The sequence below is a fragment of the Prenolepis imparis genome, unplaced genomic scaffold (assembly GCF_030444845.1).
Source record: "Prenolepis imparis isolate NDT839.2.m4 unplaced genomic scaffold, iyPreImpa1.0 SCAF_10, whole genome shotgun sequence".
Classification (NCBI taxonomy): Eukaryota; Metazoa; Arthropoda; class Insecta; order Hymenoptera; family Formicidae; genus Prenolepis; species Prenolepis imparis.
This window is the reverse complement of record NW_028141168.1, coordinates 7,748,200-7,762,934: the sequence shown is the minus strand read 5'-3', so window position 1 is coordinate 7,762,934 and position 14,735 is coordinate 7,748,200. Positions and strand designations below refer to the sequence as shown.

General features: G+C 26.7%; 1 long non-coding RNA gene across 1 annotated transcript in view; it reads left to right on the top strand.

Annotated features, from left to right (window-relative positions):
- LOC145941750 (uncharacterized) overlaps positions 1-8,553 on the top strand; it is a 90,073-nt gene extending 81,520 nt beyond the window's left edge. The window contains exon 6 of the long non-coding RNA XR_014426208.1: positions 8,423-8,553. This is a non-coding gene — a long non-coding RNA (uncharacterized LOC145941750). The remainder of the gene's footprint in view (positions 1-8,422) is intronic.
- The last annotated feature ends 6,182 nt before the right edge of the window (positions 8,554-14,735 follow it).

Genomic DNA, 14,735 nt, shown 5'->3' with positions numbered 1-14,735 from the left:
ATTAAAATATAATAACTAATATCTGTATTAATTGAAAATTTTTTACAAAGGAATGAATAGAGATGCTAAACAAGAGATTGGTTGTTTAATAAATTGGTTATTCATCAATTTAATAACAAAAAGTTTCATTTAATTTGGAATTCTCTTAGAATTATTTAAAGAAAAAATAAAAAGAAAATAAAGAAAATATAGTAAATCAATAAGTCAGGAAAAAAATCAGAAATATTTGAATATTAAATTTTGATTTAAATTAGATACATAATTTTTTCGCAGATGGACGATTAATTAATAAATAGAAATAAAAATAGCGATTAAATTAATTTCGTCAAACTCAATGAATCTCAATAGCAATGAATCTTATTTAATGTGTACATGCTATAGCGGTAGAAATCAATACGGAATCTATCGGAGATTTGAGGAATTTCTTGTTATTTAGAAAATTTATAGCATGCACAGATTAATTAGTTAATTGGATAATTGGATAGTCTGTCAAATCTTGTATCAAACATATCTAGTTAAATCCAAGGGAGATGAAACGTATAAAAATGATGATAAGAGGCGACAACAGAAGTAAGCATTATCAAAAACTCTACACGTTGACTTCTATACGTTGTCGGAATGTTCAAAGTTTTATCCCCCGTGAAGAGGATGAACATCACCAATCAGTCACAAAGTACGATACATCAATTCACGCGATAGAACCCAGATACGATATATCGTGAAAACGCTTTGGTTGAGGTCAACTAGCAGGGCGTATCTTTTGCCTCAGGGTAATCTAATCCGGTCGACGATGTTCTCTTTCTATTTTTGTTTTTTTGCTATTTCGTTCTTTTCGTGCTCACAAGACGTGTAAAAGCCCGACTAATAAAAATAAAATTTCCGGCTTTCAATATGTTTAAATAAATAATAAATACATATAATGTTTAATATTCTAATATGCAATATTTATATAATACAATAAAAATTATATATAATTAAAATTCGCGGAGTTTTGGATCGAGTCTTATTTTAACACGGAAAAGAACCGATATTATTTATAATTTTATATAATTTATTACAAGAAAATTAAATTTATGATACCTTTATATTTCTCTCTCTCTTTCATATATATATATATATATATATGTGTATAATGATTTGGAATTGACGATCATTTTTATTTATAAGCAATTATAAACGTTTCACGAATTAAATTTTACATGCAGATAAAAAAATCATTGTTTACTTTCAAATAAACTATTAAATTATTTTAATCTAAAACTTTGTTGAGAAGATATAAAGATGAATATTAAAAAGATGCGGAGCAGTGTTTAATTTTCAATAAAGTTTTCTAAAAAAGAATCGATTCCTGATCTTTGACGAAACACTCATCAAACTTATAAAAGTAACTATGTACTTGTAAAATATTTTGTATTACATACATTTTATTATGCAAAAAAAAAAACATTAAAATTTCTTCTTTTTTATATTTATCGATATTATATCATAGTTTCGTACATATCTCTCATAGCAGGAAAAATATAAATTTTTAATATCTCTTTACAAAGATAAAAGAGCAACGTAATTGGCGATCGTGTTCGGCAGTCATGTTGTTACAACGCATGTAATTAAAAATTTGCTTGGTCGCTTGTAAAACCGACATATTGTTTTCTTTTTCTCTTATGTTTCCATTGTTATTTTGTTTTTTTTTTTATAGTAACGATACTAAAATTCGATGGCCGAATCGTTACTTCGTTCAGTTGGTCTAATAGGAACGAAATGTCGGATCAAATGCATTTGATTACCAATCCCTTTCAAACGATGGGAAACACAAACGGCTTTCCTCATATCTTGATTTCCAAACGATTGGTTGACATTTCGCTCGAATACAAATCGGGAATCACTATCTGCATTAAGGACACTGTGTGCGCTCGCGCCACTGGTTAGATATCAGACAATAAGGATTCCTAGCGACCAAGCGACCGTAGACAAGCCTGTACTATCGGCTTTAAAGGAGATTATAAGAGAATATTATATGTGAAATGTGTTAATAATGAAATGTGTTAATAATGATAGATACAAATAATAATGAACAGGTATCATACACTGGATTGCCTTTATTTTATTAATTATGAAATATAAAGTAAAAAGTTAAAATTTATATTGGCCAGTATTTTTATCTACTTATATTGTTATTTCTATTATTTTAATTTAAATTTATGCTTCAAACAATATTATATATTTTATATTTAATAAAAATAATAAATTTATAATACTATTCAATATTGATTTTTTGCGTAAAAGAATTCTAAAAATGTTTAAAACCACAAAAGTTTACAATAAAAATGTTTTGTATTAAAATGCAGAAAAAAATATTGTGATTTTGTAAGGGATATTTATTTCAAAATATTGAAATCATAGAGATGATGAAACTAACTGGAAAACGTGAGACAAATTTACACATATCACACCAGTTGATATACGATATACGAATTAAATATGTTATTATAACTTTTTACACGCAAAATGAGGAAAAATGGAATATATTTTACATTAACGTGCTTCATAGGTATAATGGGGATTTACTACACGAGAACCACGATGTTTGTTATTACGATGAACATTGCAGTTGTTTTAACGTCGCGTAAAATCCTGGGAGTCGCCATGGCTCAAAAACAATTATTGCGAATGCATGAGCTCTCGCGGTCACAAAAGCACAATTTATATCCTAACGTGTTCGTTAACGATGTACATATGTACTTAAATGTAATATATCCTGGAAACGGTTTTGCAACAGTAGGAAAAAGCGCGGGGATTATGTTGCGTTATTAATGAAAAATATTCCCAAGCGCGTTTGCTAAATCTTTTTTGCGATTGTTAACATTAAATGATTTATGAAAGTATTGTAACTGGGATTTTTCGAGGATTAAGAATCTTGCGTGAAATGTTATTTTGTGTAATATCGACGAGATAAAATTGCAGAGAGAACAATTCTACATAAAAGCAATCCTTCTAGAAAAAAACATATATGCCAAGTTTATATTGTATATAAGTATTCAAATTTATCAATTTAATGTATATATATATTGTTAAAAAATTATTTAAAAGTAAATATGTATCAATGCAAAATTGCTTTATATATTACATATTTATATTAAGTGAACAACGAACATATGATAAAAAATGCATATCCGTTATTCATTGTAGTGGATGCTGAGTTAAAATTTCGGTTACGAAAATTTTTTTAAAAGATTTTATTATTTTTAGTATTACAATTTCAAAGTATCGACATAAAATGATATTATAATAAAAGCATTTTTACATTATATATATCTTCTGAATTTGTAATAGAAGTTGTTCTGCCATCCGTTGCATGAAACATAAAACGGAATGAAAACAGAAAATAATTCGGAATTCACGAGTTGAATAAGTCATTTACAAACTCTTAAATATATTCAAGTATTTGACTAAATATTAATTTAATTTTGTATCATATATATATATATATATATATATATATATATATATATATCTTTGAGTTAGCTATTTTTTAATTTATATATGTGCTTGGTATAGAGCTGTTGCGTCTCTTGATGTAAAATTATGACGCAGTAGTCGTGAATAAAGTATAAGATAATACATATATAATGAATAAAGCGTACACAGTAATACCTAGCCAAATAAAAGTGCACTCTGTGAAATAAAAATTACATATTGATTTGCGTTACATGTTTCACTCAAATAAAATTAATTTTAGTTATGAATATACCTAATAAAAAAATTGGTGAACGAGTTTTTGAACAAAACACAAAAGTTTATTTGTCGTGTGTTTGCCATACAGTTTGTTTATTCCCGTTGCGGCAGTGGGACTGTAAATGCAACGTATGCGAAGTATGTTTATGCGGGTCCATTTAATCAGAATACGCTCTTATCTCAGTGCAAGTTAATATCGAACGTCAATTACGGCTTCCACTGTATGCTCGTGTTATTGCGTTGAATACTCACGAGGCATTAATGAGCGACTTAGGATCGATAGATGTCGACTATAGGATGAATCGACACGCATGTTAGCGATTACTTTCTTATTAATTGCACATGCGTATTACATTAGCGTATTGTAATACGCCTAATCCGTAAGATTTGGGTAAAAATGTATGGATTCTTTACTCTTTATTCATTTTATATGTTTAATAGGTAATATTTCTTATTCGTTTTGCATTGAAACTGCATAAGTAAATGCAGAAATAAAAAAATTTTATCAAATTAATAAGATTTTTAATATTTAATTTAAAGATTTGTACCGTGCGACGGAACGTAAAAAAATAATTTCAAGTTAGGAAATTTCTTGATTTAGTAAATTTTGTAGCAATTATAAAAAGATTAGAAAACTCACTTGATATAACTGCAATAGGACACAAAAGCTTGAGATGAAAAATTGAATGGGAGCAGAATTAACTTTTACGTTACTGTATGTGCAATATATTTTCGGGCTTTGTTACGTTACCGCCAATTTTGTGAAACGCATTGTATGATCGCTATTCTGACACTTTGACGGCAAGCGTAAAGTTCCGGTTTTCCTTGGTCGGTTGCAACAGTGAAAATCTCTTTTACGTAACAGTTTTGTGACCCAATTTTATCCATATCCCTCCGTGGTAATTTGCGTATTTTTACTTCAATTTAATTCTCTCTTAAGTGTTTCGTAAATTATCCGTACTACACTTAATTACCCATAGAGCTTCTTAGATATTTTGAGCCAAATTAATAAAATTAAGAGAAAAAAAAAATTTTGTTGTAAAGAAACATATGTAACATTATTTAATTTATGTATATAAATATCTCTTCGATTACTTTCTATCCAATATAAATTCAAAATCTTATGTAATTTTTAAGTAAATTCCTGCATCAAATCCGTATTGTTGAAATACACACGACAGAGATAGGGAATTTAATTCATGTGTCTTCACAGCGGACAAATTATTTCAGTTTTTTATTTAATATTTACGTCGAAATGCACAAACGAAATTAAAACTATATTTGGACAATGTAAAATTGTAATTAAAAGATTTTTTTAATGAGAAAAAAGTGATTTTTCTCGATTCTGTCTTTTTATTAAACAATATTTTTTAAATTAATTTTAAAAGTAATTTTTTGCGAAAAGATGTATTATTTTTAGCATACATACAGATTTTATGTGTATAAGAAGATAAATTATTATTGAATAGAAGAGAAAAGAAAAAGAGACAATTATATATTTTTCACACATTTATTTAGGTCTAATATTAGATAATCTAAATTTTTAATAAATAAGAAGCCTTATGTGAATTTGATTTAAATAAAATTTTAATTTAAATATTTATACATATTAAATATAAATTTTTCAAAACTAATAGTAAAATACGAAATATAATAAAAAATGTGATGTAGAAATTTTTTACTTTTTTGTCTGGAATTGACACACGAAAAAAGTTACAGTCGTCTGTGCGAGTGCAAAAGTTACTGCTATGTAGTCAAATGCAGAGAATGCTTTTGGCGACTGTGCATTTTGAGTTTACTTGCATGATATTTTATTTCAATCACTGAGGTAAATAATGTAGACAAAGGTAAAAAGCTCCGAATTTATACATAAACATTGCGTTAAAGATTATTATGATACTCATATATAAATGTTTTTTATAAAATTTTTATAAGATGTCTTTTTATTTTCATATCGCTTTTCTCTCGAGTAATAATAGAAGAATTTCGATATTTTATAATTAAACTCTAAAAGTAATTAATAAGAGAAAGATATATATATAGATTTTACAATAATCTTAAATATAATCTTCAGTATATTATTCATATATGTATTATGTTTTTCCTTATAAAATAATGTTATCGAGATATAATACATAGAAAATTGAATATATCACACACATAATCGAAAAAATAATGTTATTAAGAAAATATATTGTTACAACAATGTTGTAATGCAGTGTGTTAGTCGATTTATCATTAATAAATAAAAAAGCCACATTATATTTTGCATTTATAAGCTAAAAAGGTTGTTTTAAATAATATTTCTTTTCTAAAATGTTTTTTAAATTGCTTTATGTGAATTATATCTGTTATTAAAAAATTACAGATACATATTATAATTAGTAAGTTAAAATTTTGATATCAAGGATCGAGAATATATATATATATTTTTTTTTCTTATTTCAAATAGTTAAAGACATTTTTGTTCAATGTTTGTGAAAAAAAAATTTATTGAGCATTTTTAGTGAACAATGAAATAAAATAAATAAAATTTTAAATAGATAATTTAGATAAATGTATAGTGTTTTTTTCTGTGTGTGTGTGTGTGTGTGTGTGTGTGTGAACTGAAAAAACTGTGTTTTTTCTGCAATTTTCGCGAGAAAGAGAGAGAGATTTATCGATCGTACTTTGATATTCTGTCTATCTACGTATGCAAGATCGAGATATCATTAACGAAGTATTTGGAAAACACTTAACGAAACGTGGCCGCGGTCAATATTTCACGGAGCTATTGGACGTTCCTTCTCTCGACGGTCCTATCGTAAAATCCCTGTATTTCCTCGCAGTCTACTTTTTTTTACCTCAGAAACCTTCCCTTGGATCGTAAACGCGTGAACGTTGAGAGCAAATACGAGAAAACGAATGCTCACGTATGTTTTCCGTGCTATATGTTTGTGTGTGTGTGTGTATGTGTGGTCGCTATTAAAGCTAGAAAACTATGAACGTCGTGTTTTATTGAAAAAGTATGGAAATGGATTTTCGTAAAAAGAGAGACCGTTATTACAAAATATGTAGGAAAATTTATTTTTCGATTGATTAAATAGAAGTCTAGATATTCATATATGCACTATCTGCACTAGAAATATGTGTGCTAAATAATTCAGATGGAAATGCATTTACAAAGTTCAAATTTTTAAATGTATTTAAATATAAAATATTATATATAATATGTATATATGTTATATGTGTACATGTATAAAATAAACTCTAATTATTTAAGAAATTTTTGGCAAAGTTTTGTTGAAAAATTTAAATGTTTACAATTTAATTAAATAAATTAAAATTAAGTTAGATTTTTAAATTTATTTTTTAAAAATTATTATTAATAATTAAATCTTATTCTTTTTATTATTATTAACAGGAAAGAATTACAGTTTTTCAAAACACACACGTAACTCGTGTTTATAATATATCAACACACATGTTAAAATTGTTTATGTGTGTATATGTCTGCTTAATTGTATTATTAATATGCATAATAATATGCATAGTTTCATCTACCGCGTTTCACTTTACGCTAATATCTATTTTAATACATACTAATCTCAAACGCTAGACAATAACACAATTATGTATACAATTATGATATACTAAATATATATCATTATTAATATAATTAAACATAACTAAACATTTTATTTAATAGATACGTATTCTATATATAAGTTTAGAATATTTTTTATTTTCTATAAGAATTTATCATTATTTTTTGTCTTTTTTTCACACTAAACTTTAAAAAATTTTATATATATATATATATATATATATATATATATTATATGTATATATGTATATATGACGTTGTGGTACAGTGCACACAGGTATTAATAAAATGTTTTTGCCGACCAGAGCAAAGAGAGATACCGAGTTCATGATTGTGATTAACGACTTCCGTGATCTGTCTACAACTTTCTTAGCTAACGAGCAATAAATATTTCGCTTCACTGATGAGATGTATCAATCTCGAAGGAGACATTTTATTGCGATTTCTCATAATCGGTGTTTGATAAAAAGAAATGCATGAAAGATATATCTGTTTCTGTTAATTTATCAGCATAATTTTTTACAAACATATATTTTATAAAAATAATATTAGAAAACAAAACTGAATCTCTCATTATTATTATTAATATTTACTACATTTTATTTATATATTTTTCTGCGCTAAAATAGAATTTTTAATTTTACTAGAACAATACAAGCGCGCAGCGCGCGCCATTCTTCGATTTTATGTTAAAAAGAATGATATTTTTAAAAAAATAATATAAAAAAAGTTTGTTTAAACTCGATTAACATTTTTTCACAGCAATTAGCTGATTAAAGCGTTAATTTTCTAATTAAATTTTAAAATAAAAATGTTAAAAAATTAAAATAGTAATATGTTGTAAATAATATGTTGTAATATCTTATTCTCGATTAATATTTTTTGACAAAAATCAGCTGATAACTGTCAAAAATATTAATCAAGTTTAAAGTATTATAACAATATTTAAAACATATTATTATTTTAATTTTTATAATATATTATTATTTCAAAACTTAATTAGCAAATTAATGCTTTAATCAGCTGATTTCTGTCAAAAAATAAAGCGAAAATATTCGACACACACATATGTATATATACATAACTTGAATATTTTGTTTTCAGATCAATGTGCTGTGTACTACAACTCTGCTATTGCACGTCTGCACATATCGGTGAGTGAGAAATTGTTTATTTTATAATTATAGCGGTAATGGGAGTGTATATAATATGTTGAAAATATTATATATGTTTTAAATAATATGTTATAATATTTTATTCGCGATTAATATTTTTTGATCAAAATCAGCTGATAATTGTCAAAAATATTAATCGAATTTATAAAATATTATAACATCCCTTTCTAAAAAAGGCATGTTCAATTCTCGCAAGTATTGTTGCATATTTTCTGCGATGCTGATTGACTGTTTTGATTCGCATTGTGCGTTATATTCGTAGCATTGAGAGGCTGTCATCGCGAGGGTTAGTAGTTTAACAGTTTGTTCAAAATAAAATAAAATAAAATAAATAAAATAATAAAATAAATTAAATTAAATATGTTTTAAATAATATGTTATAATACTTTATACTTGATTAATATTTTTGATAGTTATCAGCTGATTTCTGTCAAAAAATATTAATCGCGGATAAGGTATAATAACATATTATTTACAACATATTACTATTTTAATATTTTTAACATATTATTATTTTAAAATTTAATTAGCAAATTAACGCTTTAATCAGCTAATTTATATAAGAAAATATTAATAAAGCGTTAATTGCTAATTAAATTTTAAAATAATAATATGTTAAAAATATTAAAATAGTAATATGTTGTAAATAATATGTTATAATACTTTATCCGTGATTAATATTTTTTGATAGAAGTCAGCTGATAACTGTCAAAAATATTAAGCGCGTTTAGACTATTATAACATATTATTTAAAACATATTATTATTTTATTTAATTTTATTTTGAACAAATTGTCAAACTGCTAACCCTCGCGATGATAGCCTCTCAATGCTATGTATATACTATATAACGTACGACTCGAATCGAGACAGTTAATCAGCATCGCGAAAAAGAGGCAATAATACTTGCGAGAATCGACTTAACCTTTTTTAGAAAGAACTATTCTTGCCTATAATTAAATAAATGTTAGTGCAAAATATACGATAGCTTGAACTACTGTATTTAGTATGCATTAGCGGTTGAGACAGATATTTACAAGTCGAAGTATCTTATCGAATAATAATGATCTTATCTATCTTGATATTCCGTTTCGGAGCTATGGATAATTTATTTAATGCTTTATTATTTGGAGCATTTATCGAGTTCTAGAGATGACATGTCCTTCGATTATAACAAGTGAATATAAATTATTCTATGCTCGTCGCGACGCGGCGCCGATGGAATTTTTCATCGTGCCTCAACTTTTCTGTGTATGTTCGTAGAGTTATGTGCAGCTATCTATCTCCTCTTTATTATTCACACACACAATGTAAGAAGAAAATTATAATTATTTTATTGATATTATCACATAAATATACCTATGTAAATTTCTATATTCACAGATGACATTATAAAATTATATATAAAGAAGTTTGCAGACATTGTAGAAAAACAATGCATTGAAGTTATTAATACTTATATATAATAACTTTTGATTGAATATCCTAAGTTATACTTATTAATAAATTGATTAATGTAACAAAAATATATTCGTTTACATTTACGCTTCTATAAAAATCATTATTGACTTATAATGTCATTTTGTTGGACTTCCTACACGTTGTGCAAAATGCCACGATGAAAAGAGTAAAAATACGAAGGAAAACGATGTGCGAACCCTTTCTCTGAAAATACAATTCGCTCTGCGATACACGTGCGTTTATTGAATTTTATTTCTATACTTCACGGTACACCCATCGACTCGACTCGGTCGCGAATATTTTCCACCTACCTTGTCAAAAATATAATTTTTGGCGTTCATCGCTCCAGTCGAAAATCAATTTTAAAGTCGTTCAGAGAGGAAAACGCCCAAATAAAAATTAATTCCTTTAACGACAATGAGTGGAATTCGAAAAGAAATGTGGGTATTGCTTTCTGCGGTGTTTCACGTAGCATGAATTTCCGTTGGGAAAACAATTTTCCCGCGTGCCACGAATTTCGTTGATCAACACTCTAGTTCAAAATAAATAGCCGAATAAATAAATAATGTATTCCCGGTGTGTATTTAGGCTGAAACCCGTCGAATATTGCTTGCTAAAATCGCTGCATATCGTTTGTACAATTAATTCATCCGTTTATTTATTAATAGATTCGACCGTATGATAATAATGTCTGTACAAAAGTTTAAATTTTAATATGGTTTTCCTCAAGCAAATAGCCGTATTATCTGATGAAGAATTTTATTTTTAATTCTACGGCTATATCATCATGTTAATTATATTTCTGCGTTGGTGGAAAGGTAGCTTTAATGAAATTACATTTTGTTCTTTCTCATTATTCGCTCATGAAATATTATCTCGTCACAGAATTTTTTGGTCGAGAGAAGAAAACAAATTGCGTTAGATTTGATGAACCAATATAAATTGCAATCAAAACTTGATTACAATTTCTTCCATGATTATTTTCACTGTACATACAATTTTTTTTGCGATGCTTCATATTATTAATTAAATACTATGTAAATGACATATGACATAACGTCATAAATTTTTACTCAAAGCATATTTTCTTTCCAGATCATTTTTACTTGAAAAATGTTTTGTCATTCGATTCCTCAACAGATTTTATTAACAAAAGTTAGCGTATCAATATTTTCAAAATTTAGAAAAAATAATATTTTGCAAGATGTATATTTATTTTATCGCAAACATGGTATAAAACACTTTTTTTTGCAAATAGTGCTCTCAAATTTAATTTTAATAAAAGTTTAGACAATTCACGAAACGTTCAATATATTACAATAGACAGTAGATAATAATAGATAGGACGACGTTATTGGTTGTTTCGTGTGCCACGAAACTCGTACAGTTACTGCAAAATGTTGGGCGCAAATGTCAACAGAATTCTATAGTGCATCACTATGAAGAGAGTATGGAGATTCAAAACACACATTCACACATTCACATAGGGAATAGAGAAATAACGCAATGCGATACTCACGCTTGCTCACGCTCAAACAACGCTGAATGAATTCATTTTTCGTTCCGCTTCTCAATAAAGTTTTACGATTGATATCGGTGGAAAAAATATCCTAAAAAGTTGTCCTTTATTCGGCAAAAGTTTTTCAATTATCAGCGCTGCGTAGTGAGGAAACCGAATGTGGGGAAAAGTAAGGGAAACTCACGCTGTGAGTACAAGACACAGTTTACTGTTTAATGGGCAAATTTTAATTAATCCTCTTCGCACTGCTAAATTAGGCTAACAAGATACTTCTTTAACTGTGTGAACTTGAATTACAGAGTCCACAGAGTCACATGTATGCAACATTCAAATTGCGAATGGAGTCCTTTTGAGAGATAAAAACAAATATTTAAAAAAATTGATATATAAAAATGACCAAAATTTTTTATTAAAATAATTTTCAAATTAAGCAATTTAAATAGCGGGAGAAATCATTAATTGCATTTTAAATTTATTTCGTTATTTCAGAATTTTCGATGGAAAATTTACAATTTGCTTCGCTTATTAAATTTATCACTTTTCCAAACTAATATAAAACTAATATAAAATTTTTATTTAATAAAATTTTAAATAGACTTAATGAAACACATTTACTATACTCTTCTGTTATTACATTTAGCACGCACATGTAATATTTATATTATTGACATTATTATATAAAGAAGATTGATTTATATTTCTATATAATCTTTTTTGCAGAAAAAGACAGATTTACGAAGATTAATTCTTGTACACAAAGTATATAACTGACAATGAGATAATAATCGATAATGAAATAAGCTTTTCTTTTCTTTTGTTATATTTTTTATTAGAATTTGTTAGCTGTAGGCAACTATTTAAAAGAGAGATATAATTTATATAATAAGTTTATAAGCAGCTGTTGTAATATTAAAAGCTCGATAAATATTCAGTATATTCGATGGTTATTTGTTATAGTTATTTATTATAGGATTACTGTAAACTTGAAGAGAAATGAATTTTTCATTATGTATCATTGAAAAATTAGCAATTTTGAAAAGTATTCTTGTTGAAAGATGGAGTCTTCTTAGCTTTCCTTCGAGATTGATGTGAAAGCTTCTACGAGAGCTTAAAAGTGCTTAATGCGCTATGGTAGAATAATAAATGGTAGAGTCTTGCTAAAAGCCATGAACGTTATGTTCGAGCTGTTAGAACATAAAAATTAGATGCGCACTTTTGATAGAGACCAGGACGATGCAATGTATGCAAGTTTAATTTACTTTGTGAATAGAAAATACTTGATAAACAATTGTCATGATTATTTTCCACTATATATTATAAGTATTAAAATTAAAAGAAACTTTGTGATGTAAGATACATTATATAAAAAATTCAAGTGTAGGTATATATTTAAATATTTTCACTTAAAGTTGGACTAGATTATTAAAGTACTTGTTATTAAAATTTTATTGTTTGTTATTAAAGATCACTAATTATATATTTTTTTATAAAATAAATTACATATTTTCTTATTTTTCAATTTATTGTAGAATTACAGTCAATATTTTATTTTGTTGGCGAACATTTTAATATTAAAAAAATAAATATTGTAAATTTATAGTTTTATTTATAATTGATGTTGCTACTCTTGCTTTATTTTATTCCCATTTTATTGTTAGATTATTTGTAACATCGCCTTTTTTTGAAAATATAGTATTGGCTTCAGAATTTATTGTAAAGATTAAAATGTGTGCAATAAACAGTTATTGCAGTTGCATGATAGATACCGTTTTTTAATCAAATTTACTATTATATAATTTATGATGCTAACATGTTTATGCCATTAAAAGACGAAAAAGATTTGACAAGCAATCTCGGATCGTCTAATGAATTAATTGAAATTATATTTTCTCACCGATGCCATTTGATACATTACGACATCGACGTAAAACTCCACGCAGATCTATTAATCATTGTCATGGATGAACATTATTCCCATTCGGTAAAATCGATTTGCACATGCGGTCTACGATCCGGATGTTATATATTCGAAAAAATTTATTTCAAAGAAACATAAAAAAGACTCTTTGTATAAAATGAAGTGATATAATAATAAGTATGTACAACATATCGTATAGAAGATATTAAAAATAAATGAGTTTTGATTTAAATTCTAAATATGTGATTTTTAAAAGTAAAAGCTTTGAATATAGAATATTTCATTTGAGATGGAGCGCCAAGTACACGTAATCGCTGGATAATTTTAATGATAATTATCAAGCCGCTCTAGTTTCGTCAAATCAATTATTATTATATATGCGCTCTTTATTATTCGAAAGTTTTTTCTCTTATCTGTATAGCTAGATTTTTTTCTTATCTGTATAGATAGATTTTGCAGGGATAACATTTTTATTCCACGATAACTTCATTTTATTTGCATAGAGAAAAATGTGCAAGTCAATTCTGAGAAAAATATAAAATCACAAATGAAAAAAGGAATACACACACGCACATATACAGAATAACTAAACTTCCGTATTTCCTTTCCAATAACAGATTCTCTGGCCAATTTGAAAACGATTTTTCCTCAGCGAAAATGTTGAGAGAAAGGTTATCATTTTTTGCAAGTTCACAATTTTTGTCATTATGTAGCTTTGTAACTAAACCTTAAATTAAAATTCTATTAAAGTAAATTCTATCTTAAATTAACTGAAGAATGTAGTTTTGTTAATATTTTACTCTAGAAAGTTTAGTTTACTTAAAGCCCTTTTTTTCATTGACTCGAAAATTATTGGTACTTCACCATTTTCACTAAGGAAAAATCATTTCCAAATTAACCAGAGAATCTGTTATATATTTAATATTAAAAAATTTTATTTTTCTGTTTAATATAAACAGAAACTTATTTTTATTTATAAAATGTCCAGAAATAAAATAAAATAGATGATGATAATATTAATTTATATGTACATATATAATATATGTATAAGATAAAAATAGAGAAAAATAGAATTTATTGGCGCAATGAAATTTATTCGTTAAGCTAAGAAAATAAAGTATCGCTATTTTGGTCGCGGGATTAATGTTTAATGAAATTGCTTACGATCCTTTTCCCACAGCTCTCTGTTTGGTTTCCCTCTTTTCCACTTCGTCTCTCCACAGCCATTTCTCTTCCCAGATCGATCCTCGCGAACGTACGTTTCAAACCTGAATAGTAATTGCGCCCACGGGTTGCTAACTGCAGCTGTGGGACGACGAAACTTTTCTCGATATTTAACTTCGTT